This window comes from Nomascus leucogenys, chromosome 2 (assembly GCF_006542625.1).
Source record: "Nomascus leucogenys isolate Asia chromosome 2, Asia_NLE_v1, whole genome shotgun sequence".
Classification (NCBI taxonomy): Eukaryota; Metazoa; Chordata; class Mammalia; order Primates; family Hylobatidae; genus Nomascus; species Nomascus leucogenys.
Genome location: NC_044382.1, coordinates 101,670,649 through 101,689,987, shown reverse-complemented (window position 1 = coordinate 101,689,987; position 19,339 = coordinate 101,670,649). Strand labels below are relative to the sequence as shown.

Sequence of the window (19,339 nt, the reverse complement as noted above, 5' to 3'; positions counted from 1 at the left end):
TGTATATTATTTTAGAAGAGAAATAGACAGGTTGGCCTATGTAATGTTACTGCTATTTGCATATACATTACTTCACAGGTATAATCAAGAAATATATTTGCAAATAGCAATCATGAAAATAAAAATATCGTGAAAATACAAATATTTATGGGTTTATTGTCTCACTAGTATATGTATGTATCTAGATTGATACATATGCAGAAGGGAAGAGAGAAGAAAAAACTATGCATAATGATAGGGAAAATTATGAAGTAGGGGAATTTGTTTTTGGTAAATCATTACCTCATTTAACTCTACACTCCTTTCTCAAATCTAGACTCAATTTTTTCCTATGTGTGGAGCCCCTGCATGCCCTCTTCAGTGAGATGGTGCAATCAAGCCAATCCCTCTTGGAAAAAAACCTCCTTCTCTTGACCTTTACTAGCATCCTTATCTTTATTCCATTTCCTCAGAACCATGCAACGAATAAACTAATTCATGTCAAGGTGAAAATGGGTGATGGATTCCCCAGAGAACATACATTTGAATAGCATCATTAGCTCTCCAAAGATCATGGCCATACCCTCTAAAGTGTGTGGGGATTTCATGCACCAAATAGCCTCCAGTGTGAGACAGTAGACAGATTTTTGATGCCCTTTCTAGCCCATCTTGCAGAATTTTTTTTATTCTTCCTAAATTTTAGGACTGTCCTTCCTAGGCCTGCAACTGCCACATGCAAGCACACCCCTCCACACACGGATGGGGGAGATAAACACCTGCGTGTAGTCTATCGGTAACAATTAATAAGGTAGCCATACTTAGCAGTCTTTTTAAATCTAGATTTTCTTTTTAACCTGAGGAAGATAAGAAGCAGATTTCTTTTTTGCAAGATAATATTGCTTAAAACTTCCCTGTAATGCACCCATGATGAATTCTTTTTGTGTGAATTCTAACCAGATCTAAAAAATTTATGTTGTGTAAATTAAGTATAAAATTGAAAAATCAACCTGTCATTGGGTGTTTTGGGGTTTTGATCTGATGAGGGAGAATTGTCGATGACTCTACAAAAGAAAAACCTGAACCCTTCCATGAGATAAAGATCTTGAACTTCTTTTGAGAATGCTTGGAAGGGCTCATTTAAGTCAGGTTCCAAACAACGTGGAAGCATCTTGGAAACACAACAGAACAAAATCCATAAAAAAAAACATTCTGCTTAACTGGTAAGAGGGAACCTTAGGGTTCCAATTCCATTATAAAATTCAACACAAAAATGAATAGTAATGTCTATGCTGGAAACACGACTCTTGGAAACCTATTGACTTGGAGAACAATCTGAAGCTAAGAAAGCAAGCTGACAAATGAAAGCTACTGCAGCTTTGATTTGCATGTTTTTCAGTAACCCCCAAGATGTGGTGGGATGGGATGGGATGGGAGAGTTGGTACTGTTAGACATCTCTCCTCTTAGTCCCTGTTTTGGCTCCTGATTTGTTTAGATCATTTTATTTCAACAAAGTTTCCTGGGATTTGTAAGCCAAAGGGCGAGCTCAAAAAATTCTCTCCCAGGCTGTGCTGAGAAGGCCTGTGCTACCATTTCCTGAGTTCTGCAGACTCTGAACTCAGTTCTGAAACTGTCTGTACCAACCTTACTTGATTTAAATCAAAGACACATGTTGTATTGTTATTATTCATGAAGATTATGTTAAACTCCAAGATGCATGGATACATATAATTGAAAAATAAACCTTTATTCTAGGTTTACTCAGTGGCCTCCAAAAGATTAAACTATTACTGTAAGCAGCCCATTGTTTCTTGCATGTATCTTAGATTTTATTTCCTGTCAGCTGTTGCAAGAACTACTGAGAAGAATTAGTTTTACCACACAGTAAATAAATGCTTTAATGCCCTGCATTATTGTTTACACTAAGCTTTGCAAGCACTTAAGCCACAACAGATAATTGTCAAAATGATGAAGCAGTAAAATCACACACAGCCAGCAGTTACAGTGTAGATGTTGTTCCGCGGAACAGCTCATAAGACTTAGAGCTTACACTTAGTTTGTTAGTTGGTTAGGGAAAGCAATAATTTATGAAAATGCATCATAAACAACAAAAAGAAAAAAAACATGCAGAAAGAATTATTTCAGGACCCAAGTACCCTGCAAGCTCTGCTTATCTAAACTTTCATATTTATCTCCCTCTATGTGATTTATTTTGCTTAAATCAGGTGTTTAAATCAATACTGCTTGAAAAGTGCCTGTGCGAGACACTATATTGTCATGTATCCATGAAAGAAACCAATGTCTCTTGTGGGAATTCTGCTAATTTAAAAATTAACACAGGTAAGGGCATCGTTTGCAATTTCTGTTCTGAAATCATAGTTTTACCACTTAAATGCATCTCGCTCTAGTCTTTTCAGAGCTTGAGTTTTGTCAGTTTTGTATCCCGGGGTGGGGGCAGGAGGATGAGAACTGCCTACCTGCTTGGTTTTAACCACAGAATGTCAGGGTTGCTCCATGTTTTCTTTAACAGGGACATCAGTGAAAATTATGTTCCATCTGTGGTGATGTAGCTGAGTGCAAACAGGACCCTGCTAGCCATTATGTACCTATTAGCCCTGATTACCTTCTGATAGCTGCTCACCAGTTGGTTTCTCTCACTTTGACAGATCTAGTACTTTGTTTAACCTTTAAACCAGTAGGGCAATAACACAGCTGACAGAAGGGGAGAAATAATTAAGGAAAACTTAGCCAGGACATTAAAAAATCTCTAACAAGGCAGATATTTCTGTTCAATTTGAAAACTTGTCAAGGGATACATACAATTCTCCATAATTGCTGTAGCAAAATGTTTCATAATTTTTGCTAGCTTCAAATTAATTTTAGCAATGTAATTTAATCAAATTACTAAGTGTCTTCCTTTAAAAATATCTATAATTTACACTCTCAGGAAGTAAATTTTAATATTTCAATACTTCTAAGAAAAGTGATATCCAAGAGAACTTAATTTCTGGAAGAATCAGAAAGGAAATATATTTTAAAAATATTGTGTAAAAATCTGCCAACAGTCTGTTTTACATTTTCTGAAATGGCTGATACATGCTTTTGGAAAATCACACAAGTTATAAATATGTCTAAGTTCATATTGTTAACAACTCTAAGCATTAAAACATGGTCGACAGTAATTAGAAGAAAACAAGACATCCTGAACTTTATTGGCTTTTATTTAGAAGTACTTTTGCGAGCAACTTTAGATAATAACTTGCTAGGGAAGGAATCAGTACTGTCTCCTCTTTTCTTCTTTTCAACATTCTCTCAGCATTAACTCCTCCTCTGAAGGCCTGATCCCATCACCATAGTTATTTCATTTTGAAGCCATTTAGTTCCTTCAGTGAAAGGGTATATCAGATCTCTCTAGGTATTCCTCCCGTTAATCCACACACGCAAAGCAGAGAAGTAGAGAGAGTGCTTCGTTGTTGCATGAAGATATTTAATTAAAGTCAGAACAACTTCTAAATGAAAAAGCACAAATAATCTCTCCAGATCATTAATAATTTGGCAGTTTATAAGACATTAAAATATAATGTGCTCATTATTTTCCTTAAATCTATTGAGAGCATTACATAATTCCTTATGCTTAACTGTATGCTTTTTGGCTAAGAAGATATCAGCTAATATAGGTGTCTCATCCTTGTCAGATCTAAGATACTGACATCGAGAAACATCACAATTGTCTTCTAATTGTGCCCGACAACAAGTCTAATTTAGCATTCTTTCGTACATCGTTTATCATAAATCTTACATTCCCTGTTATCCATTCTTATGTTAATTGATTATTATCATGTTTCCTACTTCATGGTTGCATAAATATTTCTTAAGAAACAAGTGTGGCATTTCCAACTGCTAAAAAAACCCTCGAGTCATATTAAAACAACAATATTCTCAGCCGTGTAGATATGTGCCATGTTATTATTTAATTTTTAGAAGGATTTCAACAAAACAACTGAGCTAGAACATTGAACTGTATCACTATTACTGATCTCTTTAGTAGTATATACTTTATATTATAAAATATGTAAAAGACAAGATCCCTTCTTTTAATGAGTTATAGTGAGGGGGAAAAATCCCTCCACAGATCAAAAGAAGAAAAGAAAATGAACATATAGTTGCAACCATCTACTATTTTGCATTCCTACAGTGCTGAAATGATTTTGTCGCTTAATCTATAACCCCTTATAGGACTCTTTAAGTGGACAAGGAAGCCTTATGAAGTATCAGAATAAAGGGGGAGTGTTTAAGGATAGTAGGTGGGGGAAGGCATCTTGAGACACATAAAACATTCTAGAGTATGCAGAAATGGGAGGAGTTTAGCTATGCAATGAATAGCACTGGGTTTGCCTGCCTGAGTCAGACAAACTTAGAAAACATGTATAGGGGGACAAATACCTAATGAATGTGGGGCTTCAAACCTAGATGATGGGTTGATAGGTGTAGCAAACCACCATGGCACATGTATACCTATGTAACAAACCTGCACGTTCTGCACATGTATCCTGGAAATTAAAGTAAAGTAAAGTAAAATAAAAAGGATGTGTAGGGAAACTTCTCAAATGGAAATGAAAGTTTTGACCTCTGTGAATTAAAGTTTATTCCTACTTTTGGGAGACAAATTAGAAATCACTAGAGTTTACTATATGCAGTCACCAAAGTAATACTAAGGTCAGACTTATTTTTTTTGATGAAGGAATTGCTGAACATCAGAAATCAGGCTGGAAAGAAGTAATGTTCACCCAGGTACAATGATATTAGGATCTGGTTAGGGTTGCAGCTACTGGCTTCATGAAGAAAGTGACATATAAGCTGGATCTCAAAGGATGGGTGTGAGTTAGACAAGGGGAGAGGAAGAAGAAAGGTGAGAAATGGCCCAGAAAGAAGGAAAGAACTATGAACAGGATCTAAGGTAAAGAGCGTGGTGCTTTAGAAGAGATTTTAAAAATTTCATGTAACTGGAATTTAGAGGATGAGGTTGTGAGTGGGGAAAAATGAGGTTATGTAGGTTTTTTTAATGTCATGTAAAGAAGTTTGAACTTTATCCTGAGAGAGCTGGGGAGGCTTCGGAAACTTTTAAGCAGGGGAACACCACCATGATGAAGTTTGCATTTTAGGAAGATTGTTCTGTCTGAGTGTAGAGAATGGATTAGAGGCAAGCAAGAAAAAAAGCAGGAAGCTAAGGAGGTGGCAGTGTAATATTCTTGACAGAATAGAATGGTTGCCTGGTGTAGGCTGGGGACAGTGGGGAAAGTGAGAAGGGCCTAGCTCTAAGAGCTTTAGCAAAAAGACGTGGTAAGCTTGGCAGTTGGTACGGTGTTGGAGAAAAGGAGAGGGAAAAGAAGGGGTCCAGAACGAGGCTGAGGTAATAGACGTGGTGAGAGGTTACACGCAAAAGATTAAAAACAAAATATAACAAAACACAGAAAGACTACAAGAGTTCAGAAATAAAAGGCCATATTATTTGTTCTATTGAGGGTGCTGGCGATAGCAGTCTGGTAGAAAGAGAGTAATAGAAGGTGATTTTGACACATTTAACTTAGGAAATTCAAATGGAGATATTTTACAAGGAGCAGCAAATACGAACCCAGAGTCACAGCGAGACATCAATGACTAAAATTCTTCAAGGGACTCGAAAGAGAACTAGGGCTTGAACCATACAGTTCAGTGCTAATGGGCCATCAGATTGAAAAGGTCCCTTAAGGGGAGTGGAATAATTAACAAGAAAGCCACAAAAATATGAAAAATTGTCTCTCTGAGGTCAGAGAGAGGTCAAGTAAAAGAGTGTTAACTATATGAGGGGTCTTTGGTTTTCTGATAGTTTTGTTGCATCTGGATTCCTCTGGTTATAGGACACAGTGGTGACTATTGATTGCCTATCTAATATTAATTCATTCAATTTTGTACACTAATAGAATTCCAATCTTCTTGGTGGTGGCAGTGTGCTCAGTTAAAAAGTTACATTTTCCAGCCTTCTTCGAAGCTAAAGCCAGCCATGTGACATGGCTCTGGCCTAAGAGATACATGCAGAAGTCATCAGGTGTGGCGTCTTGTAAAACTCTTTAAAAACGGGGTAGGCTTAAAAGGTCATGAACCCTTTAATTTTTTTTTTTTTTTTTTTGGTCTGAAATGTTGTCATGATACTGGAGAGGTGGGGCAGGGAGAAGGAGCCATCTTGCAATCACAAGGACAAGAGTCATATCCTAAGGCTGTCTGAGTGGAAAGATAGTAGGAACCTGGGATATTGAGGACACTGTAGCTGGTACACTGCTCCTGGTCTCCCTATGCCTGGACTTTTCATAAAGTCACAAAAATAAAATTTTTAATTTTGTTAGGGACCAATTCAGTACAATTAAAATGGTAAAATATTATTATTAATAATATTGTAACTAGTAACATTTATGATTTTTGAGTGTTTTCCATGTGGAAGGCACAGTGCCCAACACTACATGTATTGTTTAATTTAATCCTTATAATCCCATACAGTCCTATACATTTTATATTTTATCTCCATTTTATAGATGAGGAAAACAAGATTCAGAGAATTTAGGTAAATTATCCGAAGTTACACAACTAGTACACTTACTAATCTCCCTTCTAAACCCATAAATTAATCTTGCATCAGTAAATATTGACTTCACTTTTGGACTGTTTTGCTCTTAGCCATTTGTTATCCATATCTGCTTGTGATAAAAAGTAATATTTCAAACAAGAATAAGACGAGCATTACTGGTAAATTCATTGAATGAATATATGACTGGGGAGACGGGTGCCAGTCCACACGTTTTCTGATATGCATTGACTGAAAAAGTTTTCCTCTAAACTATTAAAGACCCCACTAAACTCCTGACATTCTGTAGGGCTCAAATATAAGCCCCCGGTAGTGTCTTTCACTGTTTCGGACTAAAAAAATGAAATTAAATGATTACATAGTTATCATCACTATTTAGAAATGTACATGCACCAGATGTGGACACAACTGCTTCTGTTTCAGAGCTACCTGATCTCTCTCCTGTGGGGATTTCTTGGGTGATGGAGAACAGTCTATTACTGGAACTCATGATGCAGTTCTCCAACAGCACCTTCTGGCTGAACTAATTTAGAAATTTGTAGTAGCCCCAACAAGAGCCGTAGCTAGTGAGATGGAACCACACATGTCACAGAAATTACAGATGCTTCTAATGCAGGCAGAAACAAGGCACTCTTGATAAAAGGGTCAGCAAAGCAGAGCAAGTGCATATTAAAGAAAACTATCTAATAAATTCAGTTCTAATTTCTGTTCATTCTGGAAAGGGGGGCTGCAATAATGCCTATGTCTATTCAAGCACATACACAAATTTATCTTAGAAAGGACCATCAGGCCAGGTGCGGTGGCTCACACCTATAATCCCCGCACTTGGGAGGCTGAGGCGGGTGGATCACGAGGTCAGGAAATCGAGGCCATCGTGGCTAACACGGTGAAACCCCATCTCTCCTAAAAATACAAAAAAATTAGCCGGGCATGGTGGTGGGTGCCTGTAGTCCCAGCTACTCAGGAGACTAAGGCAGGAGAATGGCGTGAACCTGGGAGGTGGAGCTTGCAGTGAGCCGAGATTGCGCCATTGCACTCCAGCCTGGGCGACAGAGTGAGAATCCATGTTAAAAAAAAAAAAAAAAAAAAAAAAAAAGGACCATCATAAAAAAGAAGCTGAGTCACTTTGTTATGAGACATTTGTAATTATTTATATGATCATCATGGTCAACCTCTAGGGCCAGGACACTATAAAGTTAGCAACATTTGTTCATGTCTGCAAAACTGCAATTAATTTCAATTGCAATGTAGCCATAATTGTTGAATATACCCACATTATTTTCTCAAAAGGAGATTTGCGATAGCTGTTGTCTTCATTTTTCAAGTTAGCAAAACCTGTGATGCGCATTGTAAATGCTCAGTATGGCTTCATCACAAAGTAAATACCTTTCCTTATGTGCAAAGAATTTGGCTCACACATGTTGTACAGATATTCATATGGTTAGAGTAATTCAATTGCATGGCAGGGAGACGCAATTCATGGCCATTCCTCTGGTACACTAGGGGATTATTCATATACCTTCTTCTCTTTGGGGGGAAGTTAAGTGTGAGCCTGAGATCTGATTAAATGTGATTTCTTTATTAGACTCAGGCATGATTCTCTAAATATCCACCTTGCAAATTGGGGAAGCTTTAAAGTGGGTATTTTCTGCTCTCCAAAGATGGTTTCCTGGAAAGGCAAAGAGACTGGAAGGCATTCTGGTATGCCTGTGTTGTAATCAGTAAAGTTAGGCCAGGAAATTCCAGATGTATCTTCATTTCTGCATTTCTTCTTAGAACAATCCATACTGTTGCTTTACACAACACAGATCAAGAACTTAAGGCTTTCTTGTAACTGTTCAATTCACATCAGGTATTTTTCTTCCCCAAAAGGATCTTTTGCTGAGGTAATTTCTTTCTGGGACAAAACTTGCTGTGAAATTTTACTTTTCTCTTGTATTAAGTTTGTATAACAAAGTACCACAAACTTAGTGGCTGGAAAAAATACAAACTTATTCTCTTATAACTGGATGTCAGACATTTAAAATCAAGGTGTTGGCAGGGCTAGTTCCTTCTGGAGGCTCCAGTTAAGAATTTGTTTCTTGTCTCTTCCAGCTTCTAGCAGCTGCCAAGCATTCCTTGGCTCATGGCTTCCTCATTCCAGTCTCTGATTTTGTAGTTACGTCACTTTCTCTTCTCTCTGCCCTCCTGTCTTCCTCTTATAAGAACACTTGTGATTACATCAAGTCCACCAGAATAATTCAGGATAATTGACCCATCTCAAGATACTTAGCTTAATCCTATTTGCAAAGTTTCTTTTCTCATCTAGGGTGACATATTTACAGGTTCTAGGGATTGGGGATAGACACTTGTGAGGGTCATTATTCAGCTTATCACACCTGTATAAATAGCTTTTTAGAACATTAAATAGTAGTTTACTGTTTTGAATGACTATAAGTCACCATTTTTGCTTATACCACAGACACTTCACCTTGTGAATGCTAGACCTGTCTTGAGCTCCAAAATTCCAGGGGATACTGATTTTCCTGTGACTTCCTACTCCAGAATAATGTTACACAAAAACTGGAACCATGTTGAACTAACATAGCCATTCTGAGTCCTGGACTTGAGTCTGCTCTTCAAATGACTTCAAGGAGCACTGCCTGTGTCAGAATCCTTGGACTCAAACCAACTATATGCTTTCCCATAAAAGTGACCAAGAAGCCGTGGTCAGGAAACCTTGTTGATTTTTAAAGAAGTGTTCTCTAAGAAAAAAGAGGATCTTGGTGATTACAAACTATTTCTTAAAAAGACTTTTGATTTCTTCTCTCAGCTTTGCTTCAACATTGACAATTCTGCACCAGTTACTTGTGATTGTTGTTTTTCTGTTAGATGTCATGTTATGGCTATACTTCACCTCTATTTATTTTCTATAATTTATGGAAAGGAGTGTTATCTAGGCTTTCTCCAGATGTACGGCTGACTGACTGGCCCTCGAGTGGACCTGAGTGGGTTTGTCTTGCTGTCTGTGAAGAGGATTTTTTTTTTTGGCTCCAGTTTCCTCCTTTGAGGAGGAGGGTTATGGGGTTGGTGTAGACATGGCCTGGGGTGAACTGCTGAAGTGATTGCTGCATCTTATGACTGTAGACTCTTCTTTATTTTTTTAAGAAGTTATGACCCGGTGAGATGTCATAGAGAACTTCAGGAATTTATGACCCATTAAATAGAAACTTTTGCTCTGTTGGAAATATTTGGCAGAAAGCTTCCTGTCCCCTCCTCCCACAGAGCTGGAGGGAAAGATCAGTGAGCATGTGTCCCTCAGGCTTCTAGCTCTTGGTCCCCTCTCCCCTCTTTCCTTCCTGCCAGTGACCCTGCTGAGGGCAATCCCTGCCTACAGAGCAGGAGGCCAGCACTGTCCACCTGCTCCTCCTGTGACTAGATGGGAAATCTCAACACAGGGTGCAACACGTAGCAAGTTCATCTATACTTTCATTCTAGACTGTTTTCTAACATATTTTTGGCAGTAAAATAAAACAGATATGGTCTTTTTATTTCCACCTACTAAATCTCAATTGTTTCTAAAGAGAGGGGTTTGATTTATTGGTACCAGAAACCCCAACAGGGAGCACTACAAATTGTTGCACCTAAAAACTCATCTTTCATGTTTAAAATTTAAAAGTGCATCATTTATACATTGCCCCGCTTTCAAAATAAGTGTTTTATTTACACTTCCTCTCACTGTCTCTGTCTCTGTCTCTCTCTCACCTCTCTTGCACCCCATCTCTATCTCTTTCACCTTTCTCTCTCTCCTTAGCTCTTCCCTCCTTCCCCCCTCTCTCTCTTTCTCTCATACACACACACACACACACACACACACACGGTTTGGTTGGATCATCGGAGCAGTTTCCCCCATGCTGTTCTTGTGATAGTGAGGGAGTTCTCATGAAACCTGATGGTTTAAAAGTGGCACTTGCCCCTTCACTCTCTCTCCCTCCTGCTGCTTTGTGAAGAAGGTGCCTGCTTCTCCTTCACCTTCTGCCATGATTGTAAGTTTCCTGAGGGCTCCCCTGCCATGCTGAACTGTGAGTCGATTAGACCTCTTTCCTTTATAAATTACCCAGTCTCAGGCAGTTCTTTATAGCAGTGTGAAAATGGACTAACACGCACACACACACACACACACACATACACACACATCCCCCCCCACAGAGCACAGAAGCAGAGCTGATGAGTTGAACAATTTAATTATTTTGTATATTAAATTTGTTTTGGTTGCAATCACACCCTTGAGTCTCTAGAAACCCTGAAGAAGAAGTCTTATATGTGCCAGTTGTTCTGGCTCATTCATTCAATTCATTTAATAAATATTGAGCATCTGTAATGCACCAGACACTGTTCTAGGTGCTTGGAATATATTGATGAATTAAAGAGAAAAATATCCCTGCCCTCATGGAGCTTATGTTCTTGCAGAAAGAGACAGACTACAAACAATACACATAATACATATAAGTGATATGGTCTTTTGCAAGGTGATAAATGCTATAGAGAATAAGAACAGAGAGAGGGTCTTGTACACGGAGAGGGGCAGAGCAGTCCATGGTTGAACAGGGGTCTCTGAAGGTGTGTGCGCAGCAGTGAGGGAAGGGGTGGAAATGCTAATGAAAAGGAAGTCACATGTAAGAAGGGCACAGCAAAAGGGCTTGGTGTGACGTATGGCATCCTTTCATGACAGGAAAAAGTGGGCTGATGCAAGAGCTCATTGTACTCCCCAAACATGTCTGAGACACATACCATGCCACTACTCTAGCCCTTCACTGCTTTTATTCTCCTTATGCCTGAAATGTCCGAAAGCCAATCTGCACTGTGAAGGATGGAGATGGCAGAGGTTATGGGCGTAATAGAAATAATTCAGAATTAGTTTCAAAAGACTTGCACTGTAGCCTTGGGGTTCTGCTTCTAACTACTATGAGACATTGGGCAAGCCACTTAACCTTTTGGGTCTCAATTTCTTCATTTGCAAAATGAGAGAGTTAGACATATGATCCCACTTAACTCTCTCCTTCTTGGAGTCCATAGGAGCACATAGGAAAGTGGGGTAGAAATAAGAAGGCAAGAGGAGATGGAGCAAAACAAAGTCAAATAAAACAGGAATGGAGTATTTGGACAAAGGGAGAAAGGGACAAAAAATAATGAAGGAAAAAAGAAGACACATGTAAAAGTAACCAGGAAGTATTCCAATATAATGCAGATATAACCATAGATAGATGAGCAATTACCTTCTCCCCTTTTACATTTCTGGAAAACTACTTTTGCTGTAGCTTTCCAGCACTGTATGCTGTGAAATACATATAGTGGGTCTTCTTCCTTGTTTTCTGGTGTACAACTCCTAGAATTCTTAGGCTCTCCAAAGTGCTGTCTTTTTGTATGCCAAAGTTGACCAACAGCTTTAGGATGGGGCTGGTCACCAGATAGACAGAGACATATTGTATTTAATGTTATATATTAAATACAATATTTAATTTGTAAATTAAATATTTACAAATATTTGGGACTTTCAGCCCCACCCCACTACCTCCTAGGAGAGGAGCTGAAGGTCAAGTTGATCACCAATGGCCAATGATTTAATCAATCATATACATGTAATAAAGCCTCCACAGAACCCAAAGAGGACAGGGTTGAGAGAGCTTCTGGATAGCTAAACACAAGGAGGTTCCTGAAGGGTAGCACGCCCAGGGAGGGAATGGAAGCTCCCTGCCCCTTCTCCCATGCCTCTTCATCTGTATCCTTTTTAATATCCTTCATAATAAGTTGGTAAATGTAAGTGAGTGTTTTCCTGAGTTCTGTGAGCTGCTCTAGTAAATTAGTCAAACCCAAAGAGGGGGTCACGAAAACCCCAACTTAAAGCCAGTCAGTCAGAAGTTCTGAAGGCTCAGGCTTGTGACTGGTGAGTTGGGTGGCAGAAGAGGGGCAGTCTTGGGGACTGATCCCCCAATCCGTCGAATCTGACACTATCTATCTACAGGTAGATTTGTTGGAATCACATTGGAGGACATCCAGCTGGTGCCCAATGCTTGGTGTGTGGGGAAAAACTGCTATAATTTAGTCATAGAAGTCTGTGCTGATGATTGTTGTCGTGTTGTGGTGTGAGAGCAGGAAAAAAACCCTGTTTGAGAGAATGCTCCTAAAACATGTACATAAAAAGCATCCTGCTCAATTCCCTACAGGAGTGTTCCTTGAATGTGGGTTTCTGGGGTCTCAGATGGAACTTAGAATGCAGGTTTCAGGATCCAGATAAAATTATGGTATTCATTTTTATATTTTAGACATAAAGATTACAAGAGCTTTTCGTTCTTTGGTAACCTATCCACCTTGGATAACACTCTTTTAATGGGAAAATAGGATTCAAACAACGGGGAGCATATTTTATAATTCTGATTGCTTTCTGTGTCTTAATTAATTTTTACATCATCCTAGAGTATATCTGTTTTCAAAGAGATTAACAGTCAGCTTTTGCTTATCTGGCTTACATATTTCATTTTACGGGTTTTTCCTGACAAACTCCTCTCTCCCATGCTTGGCATCTTCCTCCTTCCTGGCCATTTCCCAATTTATTAGCACCAACCTCTAGTGGGAAGATAAGGGAATAAATAAAATATAAATCACTTAATTCCTATAAACTATTGCAAAAACTGGCAAAGGTTAGAGGTTGAAAGCAAAGGCCAAGTAAAGTTTAAGTTACAGACCAGAAGAGATAAAGCTTTTCCTACTTTGCACATTAAAATTGGTCCCACATAGCCATGAGGGCATCTTAAAATATTGATGAGCTCCACATAGCAACTCTAAATAGATAGATAAAGGGGTAAAGGATGTAGTTGAAGAAGTTGGCCTTGGGAAGGAATACAGCACCACATCTAAAAAAAAAGTGAACAGTAAGGGCGGATAATGATAGATACCTATCAAGAGAAGGCAGGGACAACGTTGAGGTACTTGATGCTTGATGGACTCTATTTTCTTCCTTCTGAAAAGGAAGAGACATAGCCATCTTCCCAGGGACAGTGGGGCAGGAGTTGGCTTGTAGAGAATGAGAAGGGTTTGGATCAGCTGGTGTGAAGAGTAGGAAAAGGAGTCAAGTAAAGATACAATAATTGTTAGGTAGTGTTCAAGAATTAGTAAATGCTTATCCACCATAATCAAGTGGGCTTCATCCCTGGGATGCAAAGCTGGTTCAACATATGCAAATCAATAAACATAATCCAGCTTATAAACAGAACCAAAGACAAAAACCACGTGATTATCTCAATAGATGCACAAAAGGCCTTTGACAAAATTCAACAGCCCTTCATGCTAAAAACTCTCAATAAACTAGGTACTGATGGGATGTATCTCAAAATAATAAGAGCTATTTATGACAAACCCACAGCCAATATCATACTGAATGGGCAAAAACTGGAAGCATTCCCTTTGAAAACTGGCACAAGACAGGGATGCCCTCTCTCACCACTCCTATTCAACGTAGTGTTGGAAGTTCTGGCCAGGGCAATCAGGCAGGAGAAAGAAATAAAGGGTATTCAATTAGGAAAAGAGGAAGTCAAATTGTTCCTGTTTGCAGAAGACATGATTGTATATCTAGAAAACCCCATCGTCTCAGCCCAAAATCTCCTTAAGCTGATAAGCAACTTCAGCAAAGTCTCAGGATACAAAATCAATGTGCAAAAATCACAAGCATTCTTATACACCAATAACAGACAAACAGAGAGCCAAATCATGAGTGAACTCCCCTTCACAATTGCTTCGAAGAGAATAAAATACCTAGGAATCCAACTTACAAGGGATGTGAAGGACCTCTTCAAGGAGAACTACAAACCACTGCTCAATGAAATAAAAGAGGACACAAACAAATGGAAGAACATTCCATCCTCATGGATAGGAAGAATCAATGTCATGAAAATGGCCATACTGCCCAAGGTAATTTATAGATTCAATGCCATCCCCATCAAGCTACCAATGACTTTCTTCACAGAATTGGAAAAAACTACTTTAAAGTTCATATGGAACCAAAAAAGAGCCCACATTGCCAAGTCAATCCTAAGCCAAAAGAACAAAGCTGGAGGCATCATGCTACCTGACTTCAAACTATATTGCAAGGCTACAGTAACCAAAACAGCAAGATACTGGTACCAAAACAGAGATATAGACTAATGCAACAGAACAGAGCCCTGAGAAATAATACCACACATCTACAACCATCTGATCTTTGACACACCTGACAAAAACAAGAAATAGGGAAAGGATTCCCTATTTAATAAATGGTGCTGGGAAAACTGACTATCCATATGTAGAAAGCTGAAACTCGATCCCTTCCTTACACCTTACACAAAAATTAATTCAAGATGGATTAAAGACTTACATGTTAGACCTAAAACCATAAAAACCCTAGAAAAAAACCTAGGCAATACCATTCAGGACATAGGCATGGGCAAGGACTTCATGTCTAAAACACCAAAAAGCAATGGCAACGAAAGCCAAAATTGACAAATGGGATCTAATTAAACTAAAGAGCTTCTGCACAACAAAAGAAACTACCAACAGAGTGAACAGGCCACCTACAGAATGAGAGAAAATTTTTGCAATCTACTCATCTGACAAAGGACTAATATCCAGAATCTACAAAGAACTCCAACAAATTTACAAGAAAAAAACAACCCCATCAAAAAGTGGGCAAAGGATATGAACAGACACTTCTCAAAAGAAGATATTTATGCAGCCAACAGACACATGAAAAAATGCTCATCATCACTGGCCATCAGAGAAATGCAAATCAAAACCACAATGAGATACCATCTCACACCAGTTAGAATGGGTATCACTAAAAAGTCAGGAAACAACAGTTGTGGAGAGGATGTGGAGAAATAGGAACAGTTTTACACTGTTGGTGGGACCGTAAACTAGTTCCACCATTGTGGAAGACAGTGTGGCAATTCCTCAAGGATCTAGAACTAGAAATACCATTTGACCCAGCCATCCCATTACTGGGTATATACCCAAAGAATTATAAATCATGCTGCTATAAAGACACATGCACACGCATGTTTATTGTGGCACTATTCACAATAGCAAAGACTTGGAACCAACCCAAATGTGCATCAGTGATAGACTGGATTAAGAAAATGTGGCATATATAAACCATGGAATACTATGCAGCCATAAAAAGGATGAGTTCATATCCTTTGTAGGGATATGGATGAAACTGGAAACCATCATTCTCAGTAAACTATTGCAAGGACAAAAAACCAAACACCGCATGTTCTCATTCATAGGTGGGAATTGAACAATGAGAACACTTGGACACAGGAAGGGGAACATCACATACTGGGGCCTGTCTTGGGGTGGGGAAGTGGGGAGGGATAGCATTAGGAGATATACCTAATGTAAATGACGAGTTAATGGGTGCAGCACACCAACATGGCACATGTATACATATGTAACAAACCTGCATGCTGTGCACATGTACCCTAGAACTTAAAGTATAATAAATAAATAAATAAATAAATAAATAAATAAATTAATAAATTCATGAACACACAAAAAAAAGAATTAGTAGAAATTCCTAAATCTGCAAAAACTATTAGCATAGTTAAGAGATTTTCCTGGGTGCCTTCAGAAGCCTAGGAGCAGGAGTATATAAAAATGAATAGAAGGGATCATCCCTCATGTGGAATTTTCAGGATGGTTACAGCAGAAGAGTAAGGGAAGACGATGGAGAAGAAACTGATCTGAAGAGATATTATCTGTGTTATTTCATTAAAGCAGCAGCAATTTCTCAATAAAAAAGGTATTCATTAGACATTGAGTCTAATTTAGAGATGAACAAAGTTTGAAATAGCAGGTTTTCAAAAGTGGCAAAAGCCTATAGTTCTCTCTGGTTCCAGGAATGTTCTTTTCCACTGTACATTGCCTTATGGGAATGAGTGAATTGGAGGTTTTGGTAATATTGTCACTAAAATTATTACATTAACAGTGAGATTAATGCAGGTAGTTGGAGTTGGAAACTAAAATAGGCAGGGGTTGAGGTGTTGGGGAATATATTAAACGTGAAGAGTAGGTTTTGAGGAAACACAGTAGCAGGAACCCATTATAACACTATGCATACATTATAACACTGTGAATAGAGCAGCAGACCCCACTCTCTGAGTGAATTATTTCGTAAGTGGAGACAAGATCCAGGTTGTGGCCAAGACATTGTTATAATGAAATGAAGATGAGAGGCTAGAGAAGCTCCCAGTGGAGGAGAATTACAAGTACTGAAGAGATCATCTACTTAGTGTGGAAGTGACACAAGATGTTGCCTGGAGATTAGGAAAAGAGTGCAAACCAGGTACAAGAATCATCAATGACTGTGGAGACAGATAGAAAGGGGTGTGTGATAAACAAGAAGCCACTAGAGAGCAGAAATATAACTCCTGCTTTGTCTGGCCTGACCCTCCCATACACCATGAGCTGGCTGGCCCATCAAGGTCAGTAATCATCACTTTTAGATTTTCCTATAAAATCCCAGTCACCTTCCACGTCACTTCTTTCTAACATGCACTTTCTCTGAACTTATTTCAAGTCTACATTAAAACCCTTGGCTCTATGAATCTAACCACATCCATAACTGACACTGGACTTGGCTTTTCTCATATTCAAACTTCAGCTTTTTTTTTTTTCTAATGAACTCTTATTCATGAGGCTGTCTTTTGTGTCCTCCTTGTTTCTTGGGTTAGAAATCCCAGCCATAACTTTTACCCTAAACCACATCCCTGTGTCTTAGAGAGTGGCATATCTGGAAGGCAGGAGCTTCAAAGAACAGCTGGCCTTTCAGTGAAGTGGCAAAACAATATTGGGCTGATTCAGAACAAAGAGTGCCATCTACTGAAAGGCCACTTAGCTGTTTAGTAATTTATTCAGCTGTATGAGTTATCATAAAATAGTCTCACAATAGCATTGTGAAAAACATAAGATGGGAGAAAAGGACATGAAATGTTATAGCCAGGTAATCCTAAAATGTGGTGGTTAGAGGTAGAAGTCAAGGTCCACCCTTACCCACTGAAAAAAGGCTCTCTGAGATTGTTTTCCTTCCTGTGGGATTCTGTGGGAAGTTTCCAGTAGAGAATCACCTAGGGGGAAATGGCTTTTTATTACTAAAGATGAATATTTAATAATAATTGTTTGGAGAAATAAAATAGTTCAAAATGACAAAGTAGACCAAAGTGAACTAGGATAAAACAGAAACAAGTTATTATATGGAGGCAAGGAATCCTATTCCTGTATGGCAAGATGATGGTACCTGAATTCATAATGTACAGTGGTCCAAGCAGATTGGTTAGAGATCAACAACCGCATGCATTTTGCAGGGAATGTCTCTCACCCTGTTGCCACTTTTTTCAGTGCTCCATATGCTAGATTGCAACTACAGATTCAGCCCTTTTGCCCAAAGGCATCTGAACCTGTGAAAAGCCTAGCTGGGGCACTGTCTATTGTTCATTGACAACTTGTCAATTTACTTCCAGGCAAAATAACTCATAAACATGATAAGTAAGGCAGATAAAACAAGAATTCTTTCACACTTTGCAACTTTACTGCAAAAATGGCTTATTTTCCATAAATGTGTGAAATCTCCCCTCTGAATTGTGACTATGCATTGAACTTTAAAACTGTTTAGAAACAGCACAAGCATTTCACAATTCCTGTCTGTAATAAGATGAATGTTAAATATTAAACATGCATTAAAAGTGATAAAATAAAAGATTTTCAAAGGTTCACTAGCATCACCATATTTCTCTTTGATTCTCAGAGTTAATAAAAGTTAAGTTTAAAAATACTCTCTAAAAGACAAATGTTTAAACACTATCTTCTAAATTTGACATTTCATATATTTATATTAGCTATTATCAAAACCCTTATGTCAGTTAAAGAAAGATAAACTATATTATTATTAAATTCAAAAGCAGTATGTGGTATGTTAGCATATGTTCATACTGTAATGAAGTGGCTTTTGTTTCTGATATTTATAATCATTCCATTTCTAATGTACTGTTTAAATATTGAAAGCTAATTGTGAATTCTTTTAGGTAAAATATTTTAAGTAGATAATAATTTTGAAATACATTATTCTCTAAGGCAAAGCGGTCTATTTATGTGTAGTTATTTATAAAGTCATACTCTTTAATGAAACCATGTTCCCTGGATTCAATTCCCTGGTAACGGATTTGATTTTAAGCTTCTTGCTTACCGTGATACCATCCCACAGCTACACTTGGCGGCCTCCTGATTTTCCCAGGTGAACCTCCATAACACCAAACATCCTAATTTTGGACAGACTGAAAATGAAGGGAAAAACGAATGAGATGGGATCCAAACATACAAGACCAGGTTCAGCTTCCTGGGTTTGTTCTTCTTTTGTGACCTTTGCCCCTTAGACATAGCCTAGATTCCCGACATTTCCAGATAGAGGGTTTGAAGGTCCTATTAGCCTTTTCCCCTTATTTCCCCACATTTTCTTGACTTACTGTAGAATATTTATAAACAGGAACACATATGCATCTGTTACATAACAAATGGCTTTTGGGAAATAAGTGAGAGAACACGAGAAAAGAAATTTCAAAGACTGCAAAAAAGGGGAGTACAAGAAATCTGTGATAAACAAGGGTGCCTCAAAATAGGACACGTTTTGCAGGAGGCAGGGTCGAATAGTAGAAAGAGCCCGGAACTGGGGGGCCAGGGACCTG

The 19,339-nt window shown here is 38.4% G+C and overlaps 1 long non-coding RNA gene across 1 annotated transcript in view; it reads right to left on the bottom strand.

The window, feature by feature from the left end:
* LOC115837517 overlaps nucleotides 1-18,923 on the bottom strand; it is a 42,702-nt gene extending 23,779 nt beyond the window's left edge. The window contains exon 1 of the long non-coding RNA XR_004032534.1: nucleotides 18,844-18,923. This is a non-coding gene — a long non-coding RNA (uncharacterized LOC115837517). The remainder of the gene's footprint in view (nucleotides 1-18,843) is intronic.
* Nucleotides 18,924-19,339: the final 416 nt, after the last annotated feature.